The sequence below is a fragment of the Buteo buteo genome, chromosome Z, assembly GCF_964188355.1.
Source record: "Buteo buteo chromosome Z, bButBut1.hap1.1, whole genome shotgun sequence".
In the NCBI taxonomy this organism is placed as follows: domain Eukaryota; kingdom Metazoa; phylum Chordata; class Aves; order Accipitriformes; family Accipitridae; genus Buteo; species Buteo buteo.
The window spans coordinates 16,462,983-16,484,567 of NC_134204.1; the positions used below are offsets into that span (position 1 = coordinate 16,462,983).

At 45.1% G+C, this 21,585-nt stretch overlaps 1 protein-coding gene across 4 annotated transcripts in view; it reads left to right on the top strand.

Moving 5' to 3' along the window:
* The first annotated feature begins 240 nt into the window (after nt 1-240).
* The window catches only part of GHR (growth hormone receptor), a 132,550-nt gene continuing 111,205 nt past the window's right edge, over nt 241-21,585 (top strand). Inside the window, exon 1 of one of the 4 annotated variants that reach the window (XM_075021479.1) lies at nt 241-417. The gene's annotated coding sequence lies outside the window, so the exon portion shown is untranslated. Of the gene's footprint in view, nt 418-1,526; nt 1,846-12,591; nt 12,611-21,585 lie in introns of those variants that run through there. The other 3 variants (XM_075021480.1, XM_075021477.1, XM_075021478.1) reach the window with 3 other exon arrangements.

Consider the following 21,585-nt stretch of genomic DNA (forward strand, 5'->3'; position numbering starts at 1 on the left):
ACACTTGTGGCAGATAGTTATCGGCGTGGCAGATTTCAATGCCTTTAAGCCAATCGAAAAGCGATGTGGTCGCATCTCACGGTCCGTCTTGCCTCAGCGACATGTTTTTACACACAGAGACACACCCCCCCAGTTTGGTCTGGCACTCAGAGGAGCGGGCAGAGTGCCAGCCTGGAGTGACAGCCTGGCTGAGGACTGACCACTTGCTGTTTGCAGGTCAGGTTTTGAGGCACACCAGCTCCCTGAAGCCAAGCAGCGTCCCGCCACACAGCTCCTGGTGCGAGAACAAGGGAAGGGCAGCACCAGCCTGAGCAGTGGAAGGTGCCAGGAGCTGCACCGTCCCAGCCACTGCCACCCAACAACTTCCATGTGGTGCCACCAGCATTCGCGCTCATCGAACCACAGCTGGGAACTCAGGTGAGCTACAGTTCTCTTCTATCCTGGGTTAATTTCGGAGGGGGCTTTGCATCGTGGCTTACCATATGATTGACCCAACATGCGGGGGGGGGGGGGGGGGGGAGGGCTGCTGCAAGGGCCTTAAAGATCAGTATGTCACTGCTGAAGTCACCTTTGCGCGTACATGTGGGTCTATCTCTGGTACTTTGTCAACATAAATGATACCTAAATAAAATAAACCGGTGGCACTACGCTCATTTTGACTGTTTTCTTTCCTAAGGTGTTTCTCAAAAGAGAAATCTTTTTTGTTGTAAGAAAAGTCCAAGCGGTCGCTCCCCCTTTTGCTGCAGCTCATGTCTACGCTTACTTTACGTAGCCCCGCGTCTGCTCCACCGCACGCCGGGTCGGGGAAGGTGCCCGTCACTGCGCTTTCAGCCGCTCACAAACCCCCTAATTTCTCCCCGACGGCCGCGCGCGTGGCACGCTGACACCCCCCACCCCCAACAAAACCGGATTCACCGCCCTCCTGGAAACAAACCCTCGCCGGCACACGCCGGGGCCGGCAGCCCGGGCCCTCGCCCCCCACCAGCGACGGCCGCGGGGGTGCCTCGGGCGGCCTCTCCGGGGCAAGCGGCGGTAACTCCCCCGGGCAGCCCCCCCGCGCCCGCAGCGCCCAGCGGGCCGGGCGTCCCGGAGAGGGGGAGAGCGGCCGCTCCCCCCGCCGGCCCCGGCAGGCGGATGCGCTGCAGTAGCCGCCGCCTTCCCCCAGACGGAGCCCCGCGGCGCAGTGAAAGCGACAGGCACCGGCCGGGGCTCCGGGGCGGCCGGGGATCCAGCCGCGCTCCCGGGGACGCGCCGAGCCGCCCCCGCCCCGCCAGACACGTTCCCCCGGGCGCGCCGCCGGCCCCGCTCCCTCACCCCCTCTTCCCCGCGGCGGGCGGACAGCCAGCTGCCGAGCGGGGCGCGGCGGCCATCGGAGGAGGAGGAGGAGGAGGAGGAGGAGGAGGAGGAGGAGGAGGAGGAGGAGGAAGAAGAAGAGGCGGCGGCGGCGGCCGCTGAGCGCCCCGCGCCCCGGCAGGCGGGGCAGGTGCGGAGGGGGCTGCGGGGCGGCGGCGAGCGAAGCGAGTGCTGCCGGCGCCGCCGCGGGGGGCGGCGGGGAGCGCAGCCCGCCGCCATCGTCGCCCCCCGCCCCGTCCGTCCGTCCGCCCCGCCCCGCCCCGCGGGAGGGGTGCGGGCTCAGCCCCGCGCCCGCCCTCGCCCGCCGTTGTCGGTCGCTGCCGCCTCAGAAGTTGGGGCCGGCCGCGGGCGGACGGAGCGCGATGCCCGGCGGTGGTGCCGCCGCCGCGGCGGCCGCTCGCTGAGGCGCTCCCATGGTGCCGCCGGCCGCCGGAGGGGGCCGCGCCCGCCGCGCCGCCGGAACTTGGGGGGAAGTTTCTGAGCAGCGAGTCGGTGAGTACCGGGCGGCGGCTCCGCGCCTCTCCCCGCCGGCCGCGTCCCGCGCGGGGCGGCTGCCTCGCCCCCCCCCCTCCGCCCCGGCGGCGGCGGGCCGGGGTCCGGCTGCCGTCGGGCTTCGCCTGCCGCCCGCCCGGCTCTCGCCTGGGGGCGGCGGGGTCTCCGCGAAGCCCGGTGGGTGTCGGAGCCCCTCCGGGAGCGGCGCGTCCCGCTGGCGTGGGCAGCGCGGCGCCGGACCCGGGCCGCGGCCGCGGACCCGCGGGCGGGACGGCTGTCGGGGTGGGGGGGGTGGAAGTTTTGTGGCCCCGCGTGCCGCGGGTGATGAAGGGGGGACGGCGGGGGAGGGAAGCGTGGCCTCGGAGGTCTGGGGAAACAGTATTCTTCGGGGAAGGGAAGGCTTCTGCTCTGGGCGGACTTGGATTCGGAAAGCAGAGCGAGAGCGGCAGATGAGCTGCCAGCGTCTCAGTCTTCCCTGCTCTGTGAGGGACCTCATCCGAGGGTCTCTTCTGTGTGGTTTATTCCAGTTTATACACGCACGCACTCACCTTCTGGTTTTTTTTTTCAGTTTTGTTTTTTTTTTTTAACCTCTCGTGCCATCTGTAATTGGTCGCGTTTCTTAGTGTGTGGTCTGCTGTAGGTATCGCACGGGAAAGAAACTGAAGAGAGTATTTTCAAAAACAAATACTGCAGACACTCCGAGCAGCAGCGTACAAAACAGAGGGAGTAACTAGCGTTTTCGCACAGCAACGTCTTCAGTGATATTTGTTGCAAACTCTCACGGGGCTAATTCTAGAGACCAAGCGTGTGGATGTGCACTAGTTACTCATCTTTTCAGTAGTGCCTTACCTCGTTCAGAATCTACTGTATTATTAACTTACTGTATTCAGTCACAGCTTCACTTTCCTCCTCCTGTAGCAACTACAAATGACGCACACCTGGTCATCTTTCTGTTTGTGGTTAAATCAGAAATAAGAATGAATCAGTTACAAAACTGCACCCCACTGCTTGAGTTGGATCCCATTTTAGAAATGCTTTAAGCAAGTGTCTACTGATCAGAAAAATGGAAGTTATTTACCAGGTGAAGAGGTGCTTAACTTAAATCTGAAAGACTCTTAGCTATAGCATAGACTTGGTTGCTCACATCAGTGATGAAAACGTAGTTAGGAGTAGAATCAGTGTAAGGAGATTTGGTAAGATTTATTTAAGTACCAGTGTTTATTTAAAAGATTTTTAAATACTGAGATTACAGTAGATTGCAGTTGAGATGTTTTGTGTCTCTGAGTGATAAACAGAAGTATCACTGAAAGTTTTTCATACAGCTTGAAATGTTTAAATAGGAATGTGGCGTCTTTCATCTCCACCACATCTCAGTCTCCCGTTACTAGAATTGCTACTTGCCATGTTAATTCAGTACATTAGCATGTTTTAATAATTTTAAAGGATTAACGAACAAAAAACAGCTTGCAATGCTTCTGAGGAGTAATTTCTAAAATTGCCAGTAAATGATAGTGGTGCTTTTATTAAATATATGAAGATAACTGCTGAAACTTACTCTGATGTATAGAGGAGTCATAGATACTCCCCAAACATTTTGGAGTCAAATTCCCCAAGTATGGTCAGGCATTGTTTTCATTACCATGGGCTGTTTCGTTGTCTCCTGGTGTTGATGTATCTGCACAGCACAGTGCAGCATCGTGCAGATACATAAACTTGGGGGCTCTGTAGAGGTGTTAATTTCTGTAGCACCGTACAACACAGCAGCACTGCTCCCAGAGAGCGCTTAGGTGTCTGTGCCATGCTGGATGTGTTGGGGAGACACATGGAGCTTGATTCTGCGTGGTTTTGCTAACTGAAGTACATGTGCTACTGCATGTGGCTTCTTGTGCCCGTTTCCAGTAGGGAAAGCTCAAATAAATCTTTCATGGCAGTTCCCCTATTTCTGGATTGGTACCAGTCTTTTTTGTGATCTGGAAGCTGAGGAAGAAGTATAATACATGTTTGTCCTTTTAGGGTATAAGTTCGCTTACAGGGTCTCTTTCCCTTGACTATATGTACATTTCTGTTAATGTGTATATAAACTGGAGGTAGGCCTTGCTCCTATCAAGTGAAGCTTCCTTTTGCTGCAGGAATTGTTTTTTATCAAAGCTAGTATTTATCTTGTGCTACTAATGGGAGCATCAAGCTAAATAAATATAACATTATGTATCTTGAAAGACCAGATTTCCAGGGGCAAAATAGAAGCTGTGAATATTTGCCACTGAGAAAGCAATGTAGGCAGAGATGCTTTGATTTTTGGTTTTTTTGGTGTGATTAAAAAAAAAAAAAAGTTTTATCAGACACAACAGCACTTGCGTTCAGACCAGTTGAAGCTCTTGCAATCTTAAGGTACGTGTCAAAACATTTTCAAAGCATTGCAAATAAATAAAAATGATAGAAATAATAAGAAGAGGGGATAAAGTTGGTGGGGAAAGGAAGGGCAAGGATACTAGCAGTGCTGCAATACTGAGTCCACTCAATCCACATGGGAGTCTCTAAATGTTGGGTTTGACAGAGGGTCGGGTTCCTTTTCACTAAAAGGATCTTCCTTATTTTTTCACCACCTATTGATCTGATGGAAAGGAGAATCTTTGGCCCACCGGCGCTGGGATGGTAATTCTGGGAAGAGGGCAGTGTGAGGAAAGCAGGCAGGGAGGCGGCGAAGCTGCCACTACAGTCGTGGCGAAGGCAAAAGTCTGACGCAATGAAATACTAGCTTGGCAGGAACAGATTTATATCAGGACTTGAAGGAACACTTTGTGCTCAAATTGTTTATCACAAGGGAAATCTTTCTTTATTGTGTATGAATCCCAGCTGAAGTTCTTTGTATGAGGTGGGTGCTTATTTACACATCATTTTAATTTATGAGAGATGTAACAAGCATCCTCTTACCAAGGATCTGGTTCTCTGTGTATGAGAAACAATTTTCCCCAGTGAATTGTAAAGGCTGTTTCCTGGCAGATGGATGTTGTCCATATCATATTTACTGCAGATTATGAAATGAAAATACATTTAAGTGTCATATTTTACTGACCTTTAGAAAGCAGGTATTCTACTGAAAAGAAAGCCATCACCAGGAACTTTATTTTTTTTGTCAGTAAGTTAATATAGACTTCAGAAATGCTTCACAGTAGCAGGGTGGTTTGCAATAGAATGAGACTTAATGTCTTACTTAAACAGAGTAACGTTCCTTACTGTTTGCCGAGCATTTCAGAGGTACGATGTTGTGAGGATGTAAACGACAATTATTTTTACTGAAGGAATAACTGCTGGAAAACACCGTTGTCCAGTCTTCTGCTTCAAGCAGTAATCGTCACTGATGCGCGAGATACTTGTGTGAAATGTGTGGATGCACATGCACAGGCACTCGGTTCAGAGTAATCTTTCAGGTGTAAGGTTGTCCCACTTCATTTGTTATCCATGTAGTGAGTAGCTGAAGGATTAAAGCAGTAATCAAGCACTTACGAGCTTTAACACTCCATCTGTCATGCTGTTCATACTTACCATGCTAATCACATTTATGTTAGTCTTTTGACTTTCCAAAAAAATACACTGACCGCGATGCTGACCTCCGTGTCTTCTAAATCATGCTGAGTTTTATAACTTCCAGGTATTAAGATATTCCTATTTGTAGCAATACAGTCTGCAACAGTCTCTTGTTTTGCTACCTGTCCAAACTAGCAGTTAGGACTTGTGGCAGGGATCCACTGTGTGGGACCGTGGTTGTACGGGGGAAGGTCGTGCAGGGCTGCGTGGAGGACGCCAGAGATGTGGCGGAGGCAGCGAATGCCCTATGGGGAATGTTGATGGGAGGATGTGGAGCTCTGATAAATTTAGCAGAAAATCTTAATCTCTCTGCATTAAGGGGGTAAACACAGCACCCATTCTTCTGGTGTGGAAGGAGTTATGCCTTCCCATCTGTCCTTTTCTGTAGCCGTTCAGAGCGACATGCAGCGTTAGGGTATCACAGTGCTAGACCTGCTAGGCCTGTGCATCAAGCACAGTAACTCCCTAGGGTGGGTGCATAATGTGGGAAACAGAATGTGCAAAGAGAAGATGCTTCACCAGCTTTATGCTCATGAAGGTGGAAGATTTCTGTCTCTGATCATTTAATAAGCTTACTGCTTGTAATCCTAGAACAAAGATGATGTTTGAAGACATAAATATGAATAATCAGTTGCATTTAAAGACTGGACGATAATAGGGATGGCAATAATTAACATTTAGAACTTTAAAAGCTGTTTAAATACTGTCATAAATCCATTACAGTCTTCAAACTCAGTTTATAAGTAGTTAGTCCAAACATGAAGTAATATTGCAGATGCTCTACAGAGTAATTTTGTGCAATACAGGTTTGTCAGCAGCTAACACACAACAGCTCTGAGGGGTGGTTGGAAAGAGTTGAGTTATTAATAACAACTGTCATGTTACATCATTCAAGCGCTTAAATTGAATTTGAAGTTTTACTGCCTCAGGAGAAAATGAGATTGGTTAAACTTGGCCTTTCAGTAGCAGAAGAATCAAACCCTGACCTATTATCAGGAGCTGTTCCAGCACCGTGCTCACTGGCTGTTGGCTTGCACCCCAGGCTGTCATGGCATTGTGGTCCTGGGCAGCCTGATATGGTCACTCAGTACTCCAGCTTTTGCAGTGATGCTGGTTCAGGTCTGGCCAGCCTAGAATTTGGGGAGAACAGAAATATTTTTACCTGTTCTTCTTTGCCTCTATCTCTAGGTAGAGATACCCAATGGCTGATTCTAGCCTTCAAAGTCTGCTGCACCTATAGAACACTGGATTTGTTCAAATACCAGTGGACTGGTTCCATATTCCAGTAGATGTCTAGGATGCGTTGATGGTACCCTGCAGGTAGAAACTGTACCTGTGTTAGTTCTGTGCACAGATGCCTCTATGCTTGACCAGTATGCAGCAGTTTTGGGTTTTAGTCTATACGTCGTTCATCTCTGCAACCTTATTGATATAGCCAAACAAATCCTTTTGTGCCTGTTGGAGTTTGGGCATTGGGTAGTGGTGGTCTGACCATGAAAGAGAGTCTGTAGGCCAGGAGAAACAGACTGAAAGAAGCAACAAATTTTATTTCAGCTGTCACGGTTAAATGAGCATGCTTGTCAGTTTTTGCTTCACTTCATGAACTGCATGCCTTATTCCCAGCTGCTCTCAAGTGTTCAGCTAGCAGCCTGATTTCTGTTATGTTTCATGGTTTCTTCTTTGTTTGCCTGCCTTTTTCACACACATGTAGGAATTTATGCCAGTGTTACTTTGAGAATGCAGCGGGTTCTCCTTTATCTGCAAATACTGTTTGAGTTTGGTACTGAATGCTTATCAAATAGTGTTTGCTCAAGAACCATATTATGAACCTACTTTATAACTGTTTTGAGTGATGCCTTGTATACTGTTTTCATCCAGAAAAGCTTGAACTGTTTGGTGTTTTGACTATTCATGAGATAGCTGGTGGCTTTATGTGATGCTGTAAAAAGTGAGTGAAAAGAAAGCAAGATTCTTTTTAGATGGTGGTTGGTGTCCCTTGCTTCGCATGAGTTGAAGAGGACTGATTCTGATTACATTTGGGACGAAGCTTTATCTGCTCTGCCTGAAGTAAAGGAGATCTGGGATGATGATTGAGAGGAGAAAAGCAATTATAAGCAATGAGCTGCTGTATCTTTGCCTTTGACTACTTTTTACGGCTGAGCCTAGTCAGGTATGTCTGGGAAATGCTGTGGAACTTTTACTTACACAGAAACCCCCAAGAAAACCATCGCTTTTGTAACAACTGTGACAGTTTGAGTTTGGGCACAGAGCAGCTCAAAGGACTGTGTCAGATGTTAAGTAAACAGGGCAGAATACAGCGCGGTCATGACTCTATGAGCCCATCTGTACTTCACAGCATGTGCAGATCAAGCCCAATGAGCTGTGCTTACGCTGGAGCTTTGGTCTCCCAGGTTGAGTCCTGGCTTTTGTAGGGCATATGCTAGGGTCATGCTTGCCACAGTGAGTTGAGCCAGCAGACGGTATGATTTGCAGTGTGCAGTGGGAAATCCTGCTCTTTTTTTCTTGAATCCGTTCGCAGTTTTTGCCTCATCCATACACGTAAGTGAAACACATGCAGCTAGAACTTTTCAGATGTGACTTGTGCTTGTTCCAAACAGTGCCAGCCTGCTGGTCTAGTACATGTGGATGAACTGTTCTTACTTATGGCTGCAACATTACTGCAATAGGATCAGTGAGTGTGTGTGAGATGGGGCTTTATGCTTTTTAGCTCTGATTTCTGACCTTTGGAGAGCAGTGGTCAGTCTCTGGGTCTGCTCGTGCTGGGTGGTGGTAACAAACACTGCACAGGAGAGACACTTGTTACGTGATACGGTCACTGCTGGCCTCCTGTACGCCAGCCAGTTCTGGCGGTGCAGGACAGCGTGTTCGGCATGGATGGACTGCAGCCCAGGATGGGGAGAAATGGCCTCTCCACCTCCCTGTGAGGAAGGCTATTTTTGTGGAACTGTGTGATGACTCTGGTATCTTCCAGCACTAAGGTGCATTTAATAAGGGTGGCCGTATCGGTTCAGAAACCATTTCAGAAGAAGCAGTCACTGTTTTAAAGCAGCCTGTGCCTGTTACTGCTGGTTCTTAGGTAGTATTTTGCTTGAATAGCTAATTTCCTCAAAATAATAGGTAGCTTTGAGAGAATGAGTTTCTTTGATTGTACTGGGCCCAGACACGCTTTTTTCAGTGGCATGTAATTTATCCACCACAAGGCACACACAAGCGTGTTAACTACAGTGGATACTGCTTGATCATCCTTAAGGCTTTGGCTGACCACAGGGATGCTGGCAGTGACATTAAGGAAGGATAGCATTCAGCTGTTTAAGTGGTGTGAGGGGCCTGCCTAACTTGCATCAGAGCAAGGAGGAGAGTAAGAATACTTGCATAAAGATGCTTTATCCATCACTGATTTTTCGAGCTTATTGTGTAGAACCATGTGGAACCTGTATCCGATGTACAAGGGAAATAAGCAATACATTGTGCCCTTGTGTCTTTGATCCAGCTCGTGGCATAGATGAATGCACTTAATGCCATGATTGAAAAAGTAATGCTGTTTACTCTTGGACCTATGCATTTGTTGTAGCCTGTTCTATTGCTTTTTTCAAATTACAAAAAAGTTAATGTTTTATCAAAGTAACCAAAGTATTGTGAAAATCATTGCGGGTCCCTTGTCCTCTCCCATTCTACTACTGCAGGTGGAAGGCTCTCTCGGTAAGAGCCCAAGAGAGCTTTATGGATCCAGTGGGAATAAAAAGTCCACCCGTCAAAAAGAAAGATCATAGGATTTAGGAAGAGAGACTCCTCCTGACTAACTGTTCATGTTGACATTGAACAGTATAATGGAAGTCTTCGTACAGAAGCTTCTGTACTCATATGCCTGTTCTGTATGCTGAGGTATGAATTTCACATATAATTCATTTTTTAAAGAATTTTGGCCTATCGTTTGAATGTTATTTCAAGCCTAAGGAACCCGAGAGCCTGGTTAACCACAGGAGTTCTCAGAGTGGAAGAGGGAAAAAGTTTTCCACAGTGGGCAAACATGTCCTACAGGTGTTTCAGTTTGCTAAATCATTCAGAAAAGGAGAGGAGGTTTTATGGTGTGAGGGATCAAGAGCTAGGGACTGCACACAGATTGTGGATAAATTCTGAAACAAAATAGAATATGTGTAAGTAAAAACATCAGGACATGAAAGCCTGGGGAACTGTTGGATGATAACAAAAACACTGAAGTTATAGACTCTGAACTGTTTGGGTCCACTGTCTTAAGAAGAAAACTGAACATTATGTGACCAGTAATCAAAAGGACATGTTTAAGACTTAAGTGTAATCATTTGTTTAAGGATGTTTGAGACTACTGTACTAAAACACAATAAAAACCCCTAAACCCTCAAGAACATTTAAAAATTCAAATGTAACTTGAAGTGCACCCAGAAGCATATATTCATACTGATTTTTTAAAAAAAATTATTTTTTTAATTATTATGAAGATTGTGCTACTTCATGGGTAGAGCTGTGGTAGGAGTAGAAATGGTTTTGGTAGTGTAGGACTAATTTTGTCAGAGGCTTGCATTGCTATGATTTCCAAATGGCATATTGGTTGCAATGTTTTGTAGGATCCTGTAAGTGCAACAGCTCGTAAAAAATACAGGGAAGAGAAAGATGTTATTTTTGCATCAAACAACTGATGTCTTTTGCCAACTCATTTTATACGTGAGCAGTGGGTACCCATACTGTTTGTTTATATTGCAGTTTTTGTTTTATTTACTGATGCTGAAGTGTGAAAAAAAAGTAAGATCTCAATAAAAATAACTGGCACCATTTGTTGTTAGGGCTGAAACAGAAGAGGTATCTCTCACTAGTTATTTATTTGTCTAGATTTTTTAAACTGATTTTAAAAGGTTCCTGCCAAGCAGCCTGATCTGACAGGAGTCTGTGGCTTGGTAATCCTATTTGTATGAAGCAGAAGTGTGCTCTTATGGGCCAAAGAAGGATCATCCCTCCCGCCTTCTACATCTCGGATGCCTGCACTGACCAGGTATCTTGAAAACTGGAACGAGAAGTACATTCATTCCTGTTCAGCTTGAGCAATACTGCAGAGCAGCAACCTCAGCTCCATTGGGGGCGGCCAGGCTCCTCTGCCCCTAGAGCCACATGCCAAAACCTTTGCTCAGCTGAGGGCGAGAGTTGAATAGGCTTAGTCCAGTAATATTTTTTTTTTACTTAATTTTGAACCCTTAAACACTTCCTAGCAGGGTACAAACCATTTTAAAAATTTCTTATGTTTATATTACGGTATATGTAAGCATCCTTTATGTTGTCATTTTTTATAGGCTCTCTAGGTTGAAAGCCTCTGTAACCTCCTAGGGTGACATTCATTAGAGATTGACTTCTATTCTGTGGAAAAGTTGCCATGAGCCGGCCTGCCAGAGAGGGTGCAGAGTAACAGATGGAAAGGGGAGGGGGGAACACCTTTAAACTCTGCTGTGTCAGTGGCAATACCAGCCATGAGGGAGAACGCGCCAGATTACTTGCAGGGGATTTTGTAGGAGGCTTTCTTATTTTCTTTACTGTTTTTGAGCAGTCATACGTTGACAAAGCCAAATACCAGCATGGTGATACAGAGTTTACTGGACATATATTCAGATTTCAGCACAGCTTTAATGGAACAATCCAGAAAGAAGAAAAATGCATCCAGATCATTGAACTGCGTGTTTCTTTATTGTATGCAATCCATGCTGAGACTCACGTTATTGTTATATTTAATAGACCTAGCAAAGTTACTTCCTTCGCTTTATTCCAGCTCTTCTGACTGAAAGTTGGCTTTCAGGTTTGGGTGGGGTTATCTGAATTGTGTGGCTTAGAGAAAGTGTGGAAGGACTGACAGAAGCTTCTTTTGCAGGACGAATGAGCTATCTTTATGTCTTGCCACATTGTTGTGCTTTAGCAGGGTGGCTCTGGTGGGCACCAGCAAAACCCTGTGTTCGCGGTGTTGCTTCCTATCCTAGTAGTTTGGCATTTTCCGGATGCTCTGATTACTCCCTACCTTAACAATACAGATAGGTGCTCCTAAAAAACGTTGTTAAAAATCCCGGTCAGAAGGGGCATGGTTGTTCACAGTCTGTGGCTTGTGGAGCACTTCCAGGCAACGCAGATTGAAGCCAGCTCGGTAAAAGTGCTGAGCTGTGCTCGGCCGGAGGAGACGGCAGCCAGGGCTTCAATTACCCGGGTGCTCAGCAGCCTGCGAGCAGAGCTGCCTGCCTGTGCCATCCCCCCTTCCTCCCCAGTCCCTCTCCCTGGGCTGCTGCCCAGCAGAAATTGAAGTCGCTCTGAGTTTGTGCTAATGTATGTGAACTTAGCAATCGGTTTCCTCTGATTCCGGTGCAGGAGAAGCAGCAGATGATAAAGGCCACGTGTTAAGTGTCCCTAAGAGAGTAGAGCTGCAGAAGCTGGTGGAAGTGTGGCACTGGTGGAGGTGGAAACTTGCTAACAGAGAATAGCAGGAAGCTGGAACGAGCAATGGTATTCATTATGGCAATTACTGGACAGCAGTAAGGCATCTTCGGGGGAATGATGAATATTAATCTGCATTTTGTTCTGTTGGTGTAGTTTGTAGTGCAGCTGGCTGGCAATCATTTTTAGGTGCTATAATCACACAAACAATACCAGAGGAATTCAGGCATTTGAAAAGCAACAACAAAAAAAGCATCAAAGGCACATTGAACAGGCTAACATTGATTCTTTATGTTGCATAAGGTTTCTGGGATGCACCAAGGGACTGAGACATGAAGAGTAGACTAATTCTAACACTGTAGATCAAGGATTGAGGAGGATATGTACTTCTAAGTGAACAGCATGGACCTTTTTGGATGTTCTACATTATAAATAGTTACTTATCAGCAACTCTGGCTTTGGGCTTTGACTTTTGACCCCTACTGCTCTTCCTATTTGTTTGTCTTTGTCTTCACAAAGCACTTCGGTTAGTACAGAAAAGGACTAATGCCATTTATTGTGTTGTTTTGTCATCAAACCAGGAAAACCAAACAGAACTGCTCATATTCCCTTGACTTTTTCTTCGCAGACCTGTGCGTGTCTGGTGGGTGAGGATGTTGCTTTCAAAACCATCCTGATAACTCCTTTCTGAGGAATGATATGGGACCTTACTGAGCTATAGGTAGGGAACTTTCTGCAGATAGTGTTACAAACTTCTGATGTATTTTATGTAGTGCTAGTATTTCTGGCCATTGTTTGGCTCAGAGATCTATCCATGGACATTAAATGCTGGCTGCTCTTCTTCCTCTTGTTACCAGCAAGTTGCTGTGTAGAACACAGTCATTTAATTGTAATAAATTTAAGCAGGTGTTGAAATGGTAAAGAAGTGCCACACAGACCATTAGAAATAATTATGATGGGATCAAGAAGACCCACAACAGTAGTGTTTCATCTTCAGCTATTAATACAGTCGGGCATTGAGAAGTTGTGAAGGAAATTCAAAATAATCTCTCCAAGTTTTGCCAAGATTACTCAGTGGAATCACTTGTTGCCAGATGCTGTTGCTGAATGAGAGAGAACAGCAGCCACCACTGGTGGGATTAATTTTCTGAAATTACTCGAAGTCAATTATCAGTCCAGTTGTTGTAGGGGTTTATTAATACTCTGTGGACTACTCTACAGTTTGAATGACAAACAAGCAGGTAAAAAATGATGTTTGAGGAAAGTATTTCTCACCTGTCCTGTTAGCTCTGGGAAGGCATACAGCATCTTTTATTTGGAAGTTTAATGTAGCTGTGAAAAAGGGATTATAGCATAGATTGTAGGATTGAGTGAAAGATTTGGTCTGCACGTCCCAAGCAGTAGCTCCTGGAAGCGATATGCAGCTTGTGGCTAGGAACAGGGCCACATCCCTGGCCGTGACTGCAAGGGAGGCTCTGCAGTGAGCTCAGAAAGACCTCAGCCAGATGTGACATTTCAGGGCCTGCGCTCATAGCACTGGTTTCCAAACCATAGCACAACCACTACAGCTGTTCTGCCTTCCCCCCCCTCCTTAGAACAGGGGAATATTTGGTTGAGTGTTTGGGTGTTGCTTTGAATGTATTGTGCTCTTAGTTTTTTGTGCAGTCTTGGAATTAGTAATAAGCCAGGTGCTGCTGGTATTTCACAGATGATGTATCCAACCCAAGAGTCCAGGCAACCTACAAACAGACTATTCCTTTTCTTCAAGCCATTTTCTTTGGCGGTAGCATGAGCTGAAAGGCTTACATGAGTTAAAGATTAATGGCCAAGTATGAAGTCAGGTCATTAAAGTAATCTGCTGATCAGACCCCCTTGAGCAGTTCGTTAATAAAGAGGTGAAAATCCAGCACTACACTGACTAAATATATGTAATTTCTTCACTAGTAGGTGCTGCTGGGAGGAATCTAGCATCCTTTCTGGAGTCCGGTTTGTTGATTATTGTGTGACCCAGTTGGCAGCAAGCCTGTCTTGGGAGGCCCAGGACAATAATATCCTTCACAGTTACTTTGTTAAGTAATTGAAATACAGTGCCAGCATTATTTGGGACAGATATGTATTTGATAACCTACTGCTGCCAAGTTGCATGATAAAAAGAACAACTTGTTTCCATCATAAAACTTTCCTGCATTGTTCATCAGCAAGCTGAGCCGGAGGAACTCTGCTTCTGGTAGGATTTACGGGAGAGTTTCTAGTCAAGGTGTCAATGGGCATGTCCTGTTACTCACTAGCAAATCTGCTTATTCTTAAGTTTTTCATACTGTACTAGAAATCAAGGCATTTGCTCAAAATTCAGCATACTTTCAGAAAAATTCAGATTGTGGTGTCAAATTTATTTAAAAGTTATTTTCATAAATCGAGAAAAACGTAACCAAATACCAGTAGGTATCCTCTTAGATAATCTTAATTTCTAACTCTGGTCTCTGCCACATGATGACCTATCTGCAGGAAACAAGCACTTTTTCACCAATCTCAGAATGGCTACAAGCTCACTCTTTAGCAAAAATGGGAATCTGGCAGGCCCCAAGTGCAAACCAGTCTCTTTGTGGGGACTTACTCGCAGGCCCTCTGATACGCTGGTGGTTATTCTGCAAAGTTAATGTAGGCACCTTGTGTGGTTAGTCTGATCTTCCTTTCCTTTGTTTGAATTTCTGTTGTCTGAATTCTGCCTGAAAAGTAGATTGGCACATGGTGTCTTATTTTTCAAATTAGTCATGCCAGCTATGCATAAAAGAGCTGGAGCAAAAGCATTCCATATCCGTTGTTAAGTGTTTCATTTTCCAGACTAAAAACTGAATACTTGCAGCTCACATGTCATTATGTGCTTGTCATTCCTAATTACTTTCTGGCATGTTCCTGGGTGTTTTGTAGACAGGAAAATATATTTGATTGTTTTTTTTTAAACACACAGCTAAAATGCCTTCATAACTAGGCTAACAAAAAAAAAATATTCTGTGAGGTGGAAAACTATTGGGAGAAATAAATGTGTGGACATATTAACTTGTTCCTTTCTGAAAGAGTAACTTGCTTTGTCTCTTATTATCAGTAAGCATTTTGTCCAGAAGGAATGAGGCTGTTACATTTCATAACTAGAAATTAGTCATCAAGCATATTTGGTTATTTTCAGAGCATGTAAGTGTGTGGTTTTTTCTTGCAGGTATCCTGTATACTGCAGTGTGTTTTACCAAAGTAAAATGTGGTGTTTGCATAGCAGTTTTTATACACCAAATTCATAAATGCACATGTACACAGAAGCAGATTTGCAGTTCTGACCCTTGAGATAAGCTACCAGCAAGCTACAGTAACTCTCCTGAGGCTAGTGGTAAATAAAAAATGCATCAGTGATTAGTTTCCCACTTGGCATTCCCTTTGCTTTTGGGATTTTATTCTCTCTTGACTGTCACTTGACAGCTTGACTACCCTGACAATGTGCTGGAGTACCAGAAGCTTACTATCTCCCGAAAGAACTGCGGTTTCTGAGTCTGGAGGTAAATCTTCAGAGTCATCACAATTGAGTGACACGCTTTTGTGGAGCATGTGTCAGTACACACAGGCTGCTTAGGATAGATTCAGATGTGAAACACATCCAAAGGCTGTGGCCGGAAATTGAAGGCAAATATATTCTCTGTAAGACTGATTAGTTGGGGAGGCTCTCGTTTCTCTGCCGTGGGGGCTGCAGCGTATGCCGTAGTGTAGGGTGCCTGAGCTGTATCCCTGGCTGGGTGCAGCCTTTTCACTGGGACCATGCAACTTGTCCCACAGCTGCCTGATAGCAGGAGAGCTTGGGAGCCTGTGGCAAAGGGATGCCTTGTCATCAGGAAGGGCTCGTCAGCTCCTTTTGGCAGCGGCCCGCAGCCAGGCTGGTTTTGGCCAGGCGTGAAGCTGCCTTTCGACAGCCCCCTGTACCAGGCGCTGCCAGCCTTGTTGCAGGGCTGGGGCTAGAGGCAGCCTTGGGGCAGCTGCAGCCAAAGGGGGACAAAAAGGGGAAGGCATTGGGATCTGCTCTGCCACCTGCAAGGTGGCCCACATTCACCGTGTGACCCAAAGGCTTGTGTGTCCAGAGACAAGGGATCCGAGAGCTCTACAGCCAGGGCGCTGCAATCAAAGACAAATCTTAGGCAGCCAGGCGTGGGTGGGATTTAGCTGTGGCAGCGGATGGGAAACATGACCTCATGGTGGCTGAGTTTGTTCTTCTGAGTTTGTTAAAGTTGCTGAAGAGTACTCACGTGATGTAACATTAAGTATCTGCACTAGATACCTGAGTTATTCAGCTTCTGTAAAGACTCTACTGGCTATGATAAGCCTAAGACCTTAGTTCAGCCACCTCAGTTTAGTGCTTGCTCTTCAATGGTATGTGCAGAATTTCCCTGGTATGTGCTGTCTGCTGTGATAAACAGGAGCCAAGACTTTTGCCTTAGGTGACAATAATTTATTACTAATACAGTTTCACAGCCATAGTTTGCAATTCAGTCAACTATGCTAAACAAATGTGAAGATACCTGCCCCGGAGCACTGGCAGGTGGCGTTGAGGAATGGCAGGATGATTTACAGTGCCGAACAAAACAAATACAGCCATATATGGCTGCGCTGTGTGCTGATTACTTGTGCTTTTAATATGTCTTTTGTTGGCCATATGTCTGCTGAAATGTGACACTCCCCAATACTAGTTGCCTCTGTGCCTTACTAAAATAGCTGTAGAAATATTTTTCTGAAATCTGAGGTTTTAAGGGAATTTTGAATATAGCATGATGAGATAGGACAGTGGAGGAATCCTTGAATATTTAATTTAGAGTGAAGATAATTAGTCTCTTCTGTGCAATGAAGTTTTTCATTATAAGCTTGCCTCTGACTGGATGAAATAAGTTAGTAATTTTTCTGGAAAAACAATGTTTTCAAGAAACCTAGCCAGTTAGTAATTTTGGGTTGAATTAGACTAATTCAGAGCTTCATTTCTTAGAAGTAGCTGGGACTGTATAACTCATAAATGCTGGCCTGGTTAAACACATTTTAAATAAAAATCAAATTATCAGTCTGAAGCATGATTTTAATGAGTTGAAAACAGCTAAACGAAAGTAATTTTGAATAAATTCAAATAATAAGTTCAAATATTTTCAAGTGTATTCAAATAAATTAAAATACTTTTTATTTTGTATTACATAAAACAGTACAAATTGACTAGAAATAAAAGTCTCAGTCTTCCTATAGAATTACATATCAATATGAACGGAGCAAACTGAATTTTTTTTCGTCACACCAAAAGGTTCCGTTACTGAACTGGTTTTTGCTGTTAGGCTAACTGCTGTCAGTTTTCTTTTATAGAGAGGCCAGTGGTTTTATGATGTTCACGAAGACATTACAATGCCTTGAAACAGATGGAATTTTACTAAGTGATCATTTGCTGATGCCAGGTATTGACTGTGCAAGGTAATAATCTCAGATAAGGATTACAGTAGACATAATGCTGCTGCTGCTGGTGCTGTGGTAGGCGCTGAGCAGACACCTCCCTGTCCTTGAAGAGTTTGCAGCAGGTATGGGAAGGCTGTCACCCCACGTGTGGATGGGACAGGGGAGCCCCAGAGCACTGCTGAGTGAGCTCCACAGGGTCTGCGGAGGCTCTGCAGCACTGCAGGGTTGTTTAGCTTTTCTTAATTACCTAGCTGGAACGTTATTAAAAAGACCCCTTCGCCGCAGTTGGTACTCATGATAGTACAGTGATGGCTCGTGATAGTGAGACACTGACTGCTGCTTCCTCCGCAACAGCCTCTCCAGGCTGCAAGGCTTTGTGCTCGCCTCCCCCCCTCCTCCTGCTCCCCCAAGTGTCTTGCGATTCTTCTGTAAGCCAAATGCCACCCTCTAAATATTTCTCCACTGACTGGGTTTTCTGAGCTTCATATCGTCATTGCCACCTTCTCTGCACTCCTTGGTTTGGCAGCAGCATTGGAAAGGGAAAGGAGGAGCAGCCCAAAGGGAAAGCGGTGTTTGGTAGCATCCAGGAGCGGGGCAACTAATCACCCCTCTTGCATGTGCTGCTCCCGTTAATGTGCCACAGAATTCCTGGTGCTGTGAGACAATGGCATTTTGTCATTGACTCAGATTCAGTTCGTGGTTTACCGTGACACCTCTTCAGTTTTTTTCTTTCTTTTTAAAAAAAAACCTGCTGCTTAGCCTGTTCTCCTTACATTGGTCAGTGGTAGAATATGACACTGACATTTAATCTTGTAATAAAGCAATGAGAAAACTGTCTTGAATCATGGGAAATCCCTAGACGTAATCACTATTTTGTTTGGGGTTTTTTGCAAGTGTGTGTGTGTGGTTTTTGTTTAAACACTGCCCAAAATAAACGTGTGTTAGAAGAAGCTTCAGACTGAAGAATGCTTCAGTGAAATACATAAAGTCCATCTTTATGTCCAGGTTAGGGGTGGGCATAATGGGTTTTGCTGTGGATCTGGAGCAGTCCCACAGCTGCGTTAGTGTGACACTGGTCCCCTGCTGCTGGCACTGTCCTTTGTCAGAGTAAATGCTCAAAGTCATGTTTGGTTTTTGGTTAGTAAAGATCCTGGCACTGCTTTTTTCATGGATTAAGGCGATAACTGTGGTGGCCAAACTAAGCTTCTGACAGTATCATTTCCCCTTTGGCCCTAACAGCTACTTATAAAACTTTGCAAATACAGCTCTGAAGCTGGCAGACTGGTTTTTGGTTGGTTTTTTTTTTTTTTTTTTTTGTCAGCTAGAGGGTGAGCCCTTCCAAGAGCTTTTGCTCTCCCAGAGGTTTATTGCAAAATGAAAATGTTCTCTGTCTCTGGCATCAATTCAGGTTTGTAAACTTTGTTAACCAAAGTAATACTGAGTTCATATTCCAAAATACTTGGAATCTGGTTGTTGACCTTTGGGTACACAGGGCTGTTGCTCTCACTCGGCACAGTTTTGCCCTTAAAGTTTGGGATGATCCCTGTACACATTTTCTTGTTTGTTCCCTTTTCTGTCAGAGGGCTCATTCCTGGAAAATCGAACGTGAGCACAGTTTCCAAATAGTGCTGAGGCTAATTGTTCTCTTTTGCTGTGAGAGCGCTTGGTGGGATACATAGTGGACGTTTTGCACATTACTGATTTTTTAGCACTGCAGCTGGGAGTATTTGAATTACCAGAGACAATGAATGGATGGGGTGCATACCTAGAGAGGGAGGTTAGCAGGTAGGACGTGGGTACGGGGTTCAGCTTGGAAGTTTCTGCCTGTTGGACAAGTGGGAAGGGGCTGTGGCAGGCAGTGCTTGCCAGGAGTGATCTCCTGACCTTCACCCACTCTCCTTGACAGAGCTTGCCTTCTGTCCTCCAGCCTGTCTCTTTCTCTTGGACATCACAGCTTCTTTCTTCCTTTAAGTTGACCTTGACTGCACATGTACTGAAAGGTGAGCTCCCATTGAACAGCCTGCTGCTTTGTTTTCGCTGGGTTCCCAATCCAGGTGCTGGATTATTTTATCTTTTAATAGTTATTTTCTTGGCTTTGGAGGGATGGGAAGGGCAGAAGGCAGTGCTGGATAATAAGGATTAGTTTACAGAGACTTTGAAGGTGGGGCTGTTCAGTATTGTGGAATAATGTTTTTTCTTTGTACAGCATTAATCAATTTGCTTTCCATTTTCACTGTGTCAGCTTCGCTTATAATTACTCCACACCATGGGCTACTTAGATGAGTAGTGTATATTCAAATGAACTTTTTAACCTGCTAAATGAATCACATGGAGAAAGTTAATGATATTTATATTTAATTAAAAATTTGCAAACCAGGCAGGAGGGAAGAGTGTATACAAAAGCAATGTTACTCTTTATGTTCAAACTAATCAAAGGAAGCCTGGTGTCTTTTTGAAAGATGATGAGTGTGAGCTTCTGCTGCAGCTAATTGATTGTAATAGAGGGGTTGATTTTTAAAAAGGACACCATACACTTGAATATTGAGAAGTTCAGTAATGTTTAAAAAATGGCTGATTGGGTGTGTAACCTCCCTTTTCTGGTTAGTCCTGCTTATTTCTTGATAATGAAAATAGGTGAATACATATAGCAACGTTCATTCTGTGTGGTTTACTCCCTGTATACCTCCATGTCTATTTAGGACCTTGCTAGTGATTTGATCTTACACATGGTGCAATAAAATGCCTGAAAGCATTTAACTTTTGAACAGGTGCACTATGCCTTTCTATTGTTTTTTAATGGAAGTTTATAGCATTCCCTGTTGCCTACAGGATTTTGCAAACGTGAATCCTAAAGACTGAGGCCCCAGAAGAAAGTACTGCATTCAGCTCTGGGGCCTCCAACATAAGGACATGGACCTGTTGGAGCGAGTCCGCAGGATAGCCACAAAGATGATCAGAGGGCTGGAGCATGTCTCCTATGAGGACAGGCTGAGAGAGTTGGGGTTGTTCAGCCTGGAGAGGAGAAGGCTCCAGGGGGACCTTACAGCAGCCTTCCAGTACCTAACGGGGGCCTACAGGAAAGCCAGAGAGGGAGTTTTTACAAGAGCCTGTTGCGATAGGACAGGAGGTAATGGCTTTAAACTGAAAAAGGGTAGATTTACATTAGATGTAAGGAAGAAATTCTTCACTGTGAGAGTAGTGAGACACTGGAACAGGTTGCCCAGAGAAGCTGTGGCTGCCCCATCCCTGGAAGTGTTCCAGGCCAGGTTGGATGGGTCTTTGAGCAAAATGGTCTAGTGGAAGGTGTCCCTGCTCATTGCAGGGGGGTTGGAACTAGATGGTCTTTAAGGTTCCTTCCAACCCAAACCATTCCATGTTTCTATGAAATAAGAAAGCTTATTTTTAAGCACAGTTTTAAGCCAAACTCATGAATGTTGAATACCTGTGGTAAGCTTGGCAAGTTAAGTAACTTCTTAATACAATCCCATTCACTGTTTTTGGTGTATGAATGCCTCAGCTGCTTAAAGCGAAGAAAGTAGAAACAGCATCTTTCTTTACAGCTTCTTTCTCAACCTGTGAGCAAACTGATTTACAGATATACATGTTGCATATTAGTTGCTCTCTCTATGTGGACACTACTTGGGTCCCAATCATGCAGTGAGATTTCTAACCGTAAGCCACTGTTAAAATCACTGGTTCAGGGTGAGAAGGCATGCATCTTTCTGAAAAGGGCTTGTTTCATGTCTGGGCAGTGCTGAGGGAGAGCAACAAGGCATGTTTTAGCATGGAAATGTTGGATAGCCTGTTTCAAGTGCAGGGAAGGGACAGGAAGTTCTTAGTAGTAAAACTACTGTGTAGGACTGAGTCATACTTGTTTGTATATAAAAAATGAGTTTTCTTGTTAAAATAAGCAGTTGTGTTTGCTTGCTGGAATTATCTCAGTTAAACTGTTATTTCAGAAGAAATAGTGTGCTCCTGATTAATTGGACGTTACCCAAACCTTACCAAAGTACATGAATTTGAGAGCGTTTCAGAGTTAAGCTGCTTTTAAAAGTGATTAAATCATCTTGCCCTCTGTTCTTTCTACTGTTTCTTTAATCAACAGTTAAACCATTCAACTCTCAATGCCACTTATCACTGGGAGAGATACGAACACTGAGCTGGAAAACAGTTTTGCCCTTTGCAATTTATAGGTACCTTCAGGGTGGTGATAAATGGCCTCTGTTAAAAAGG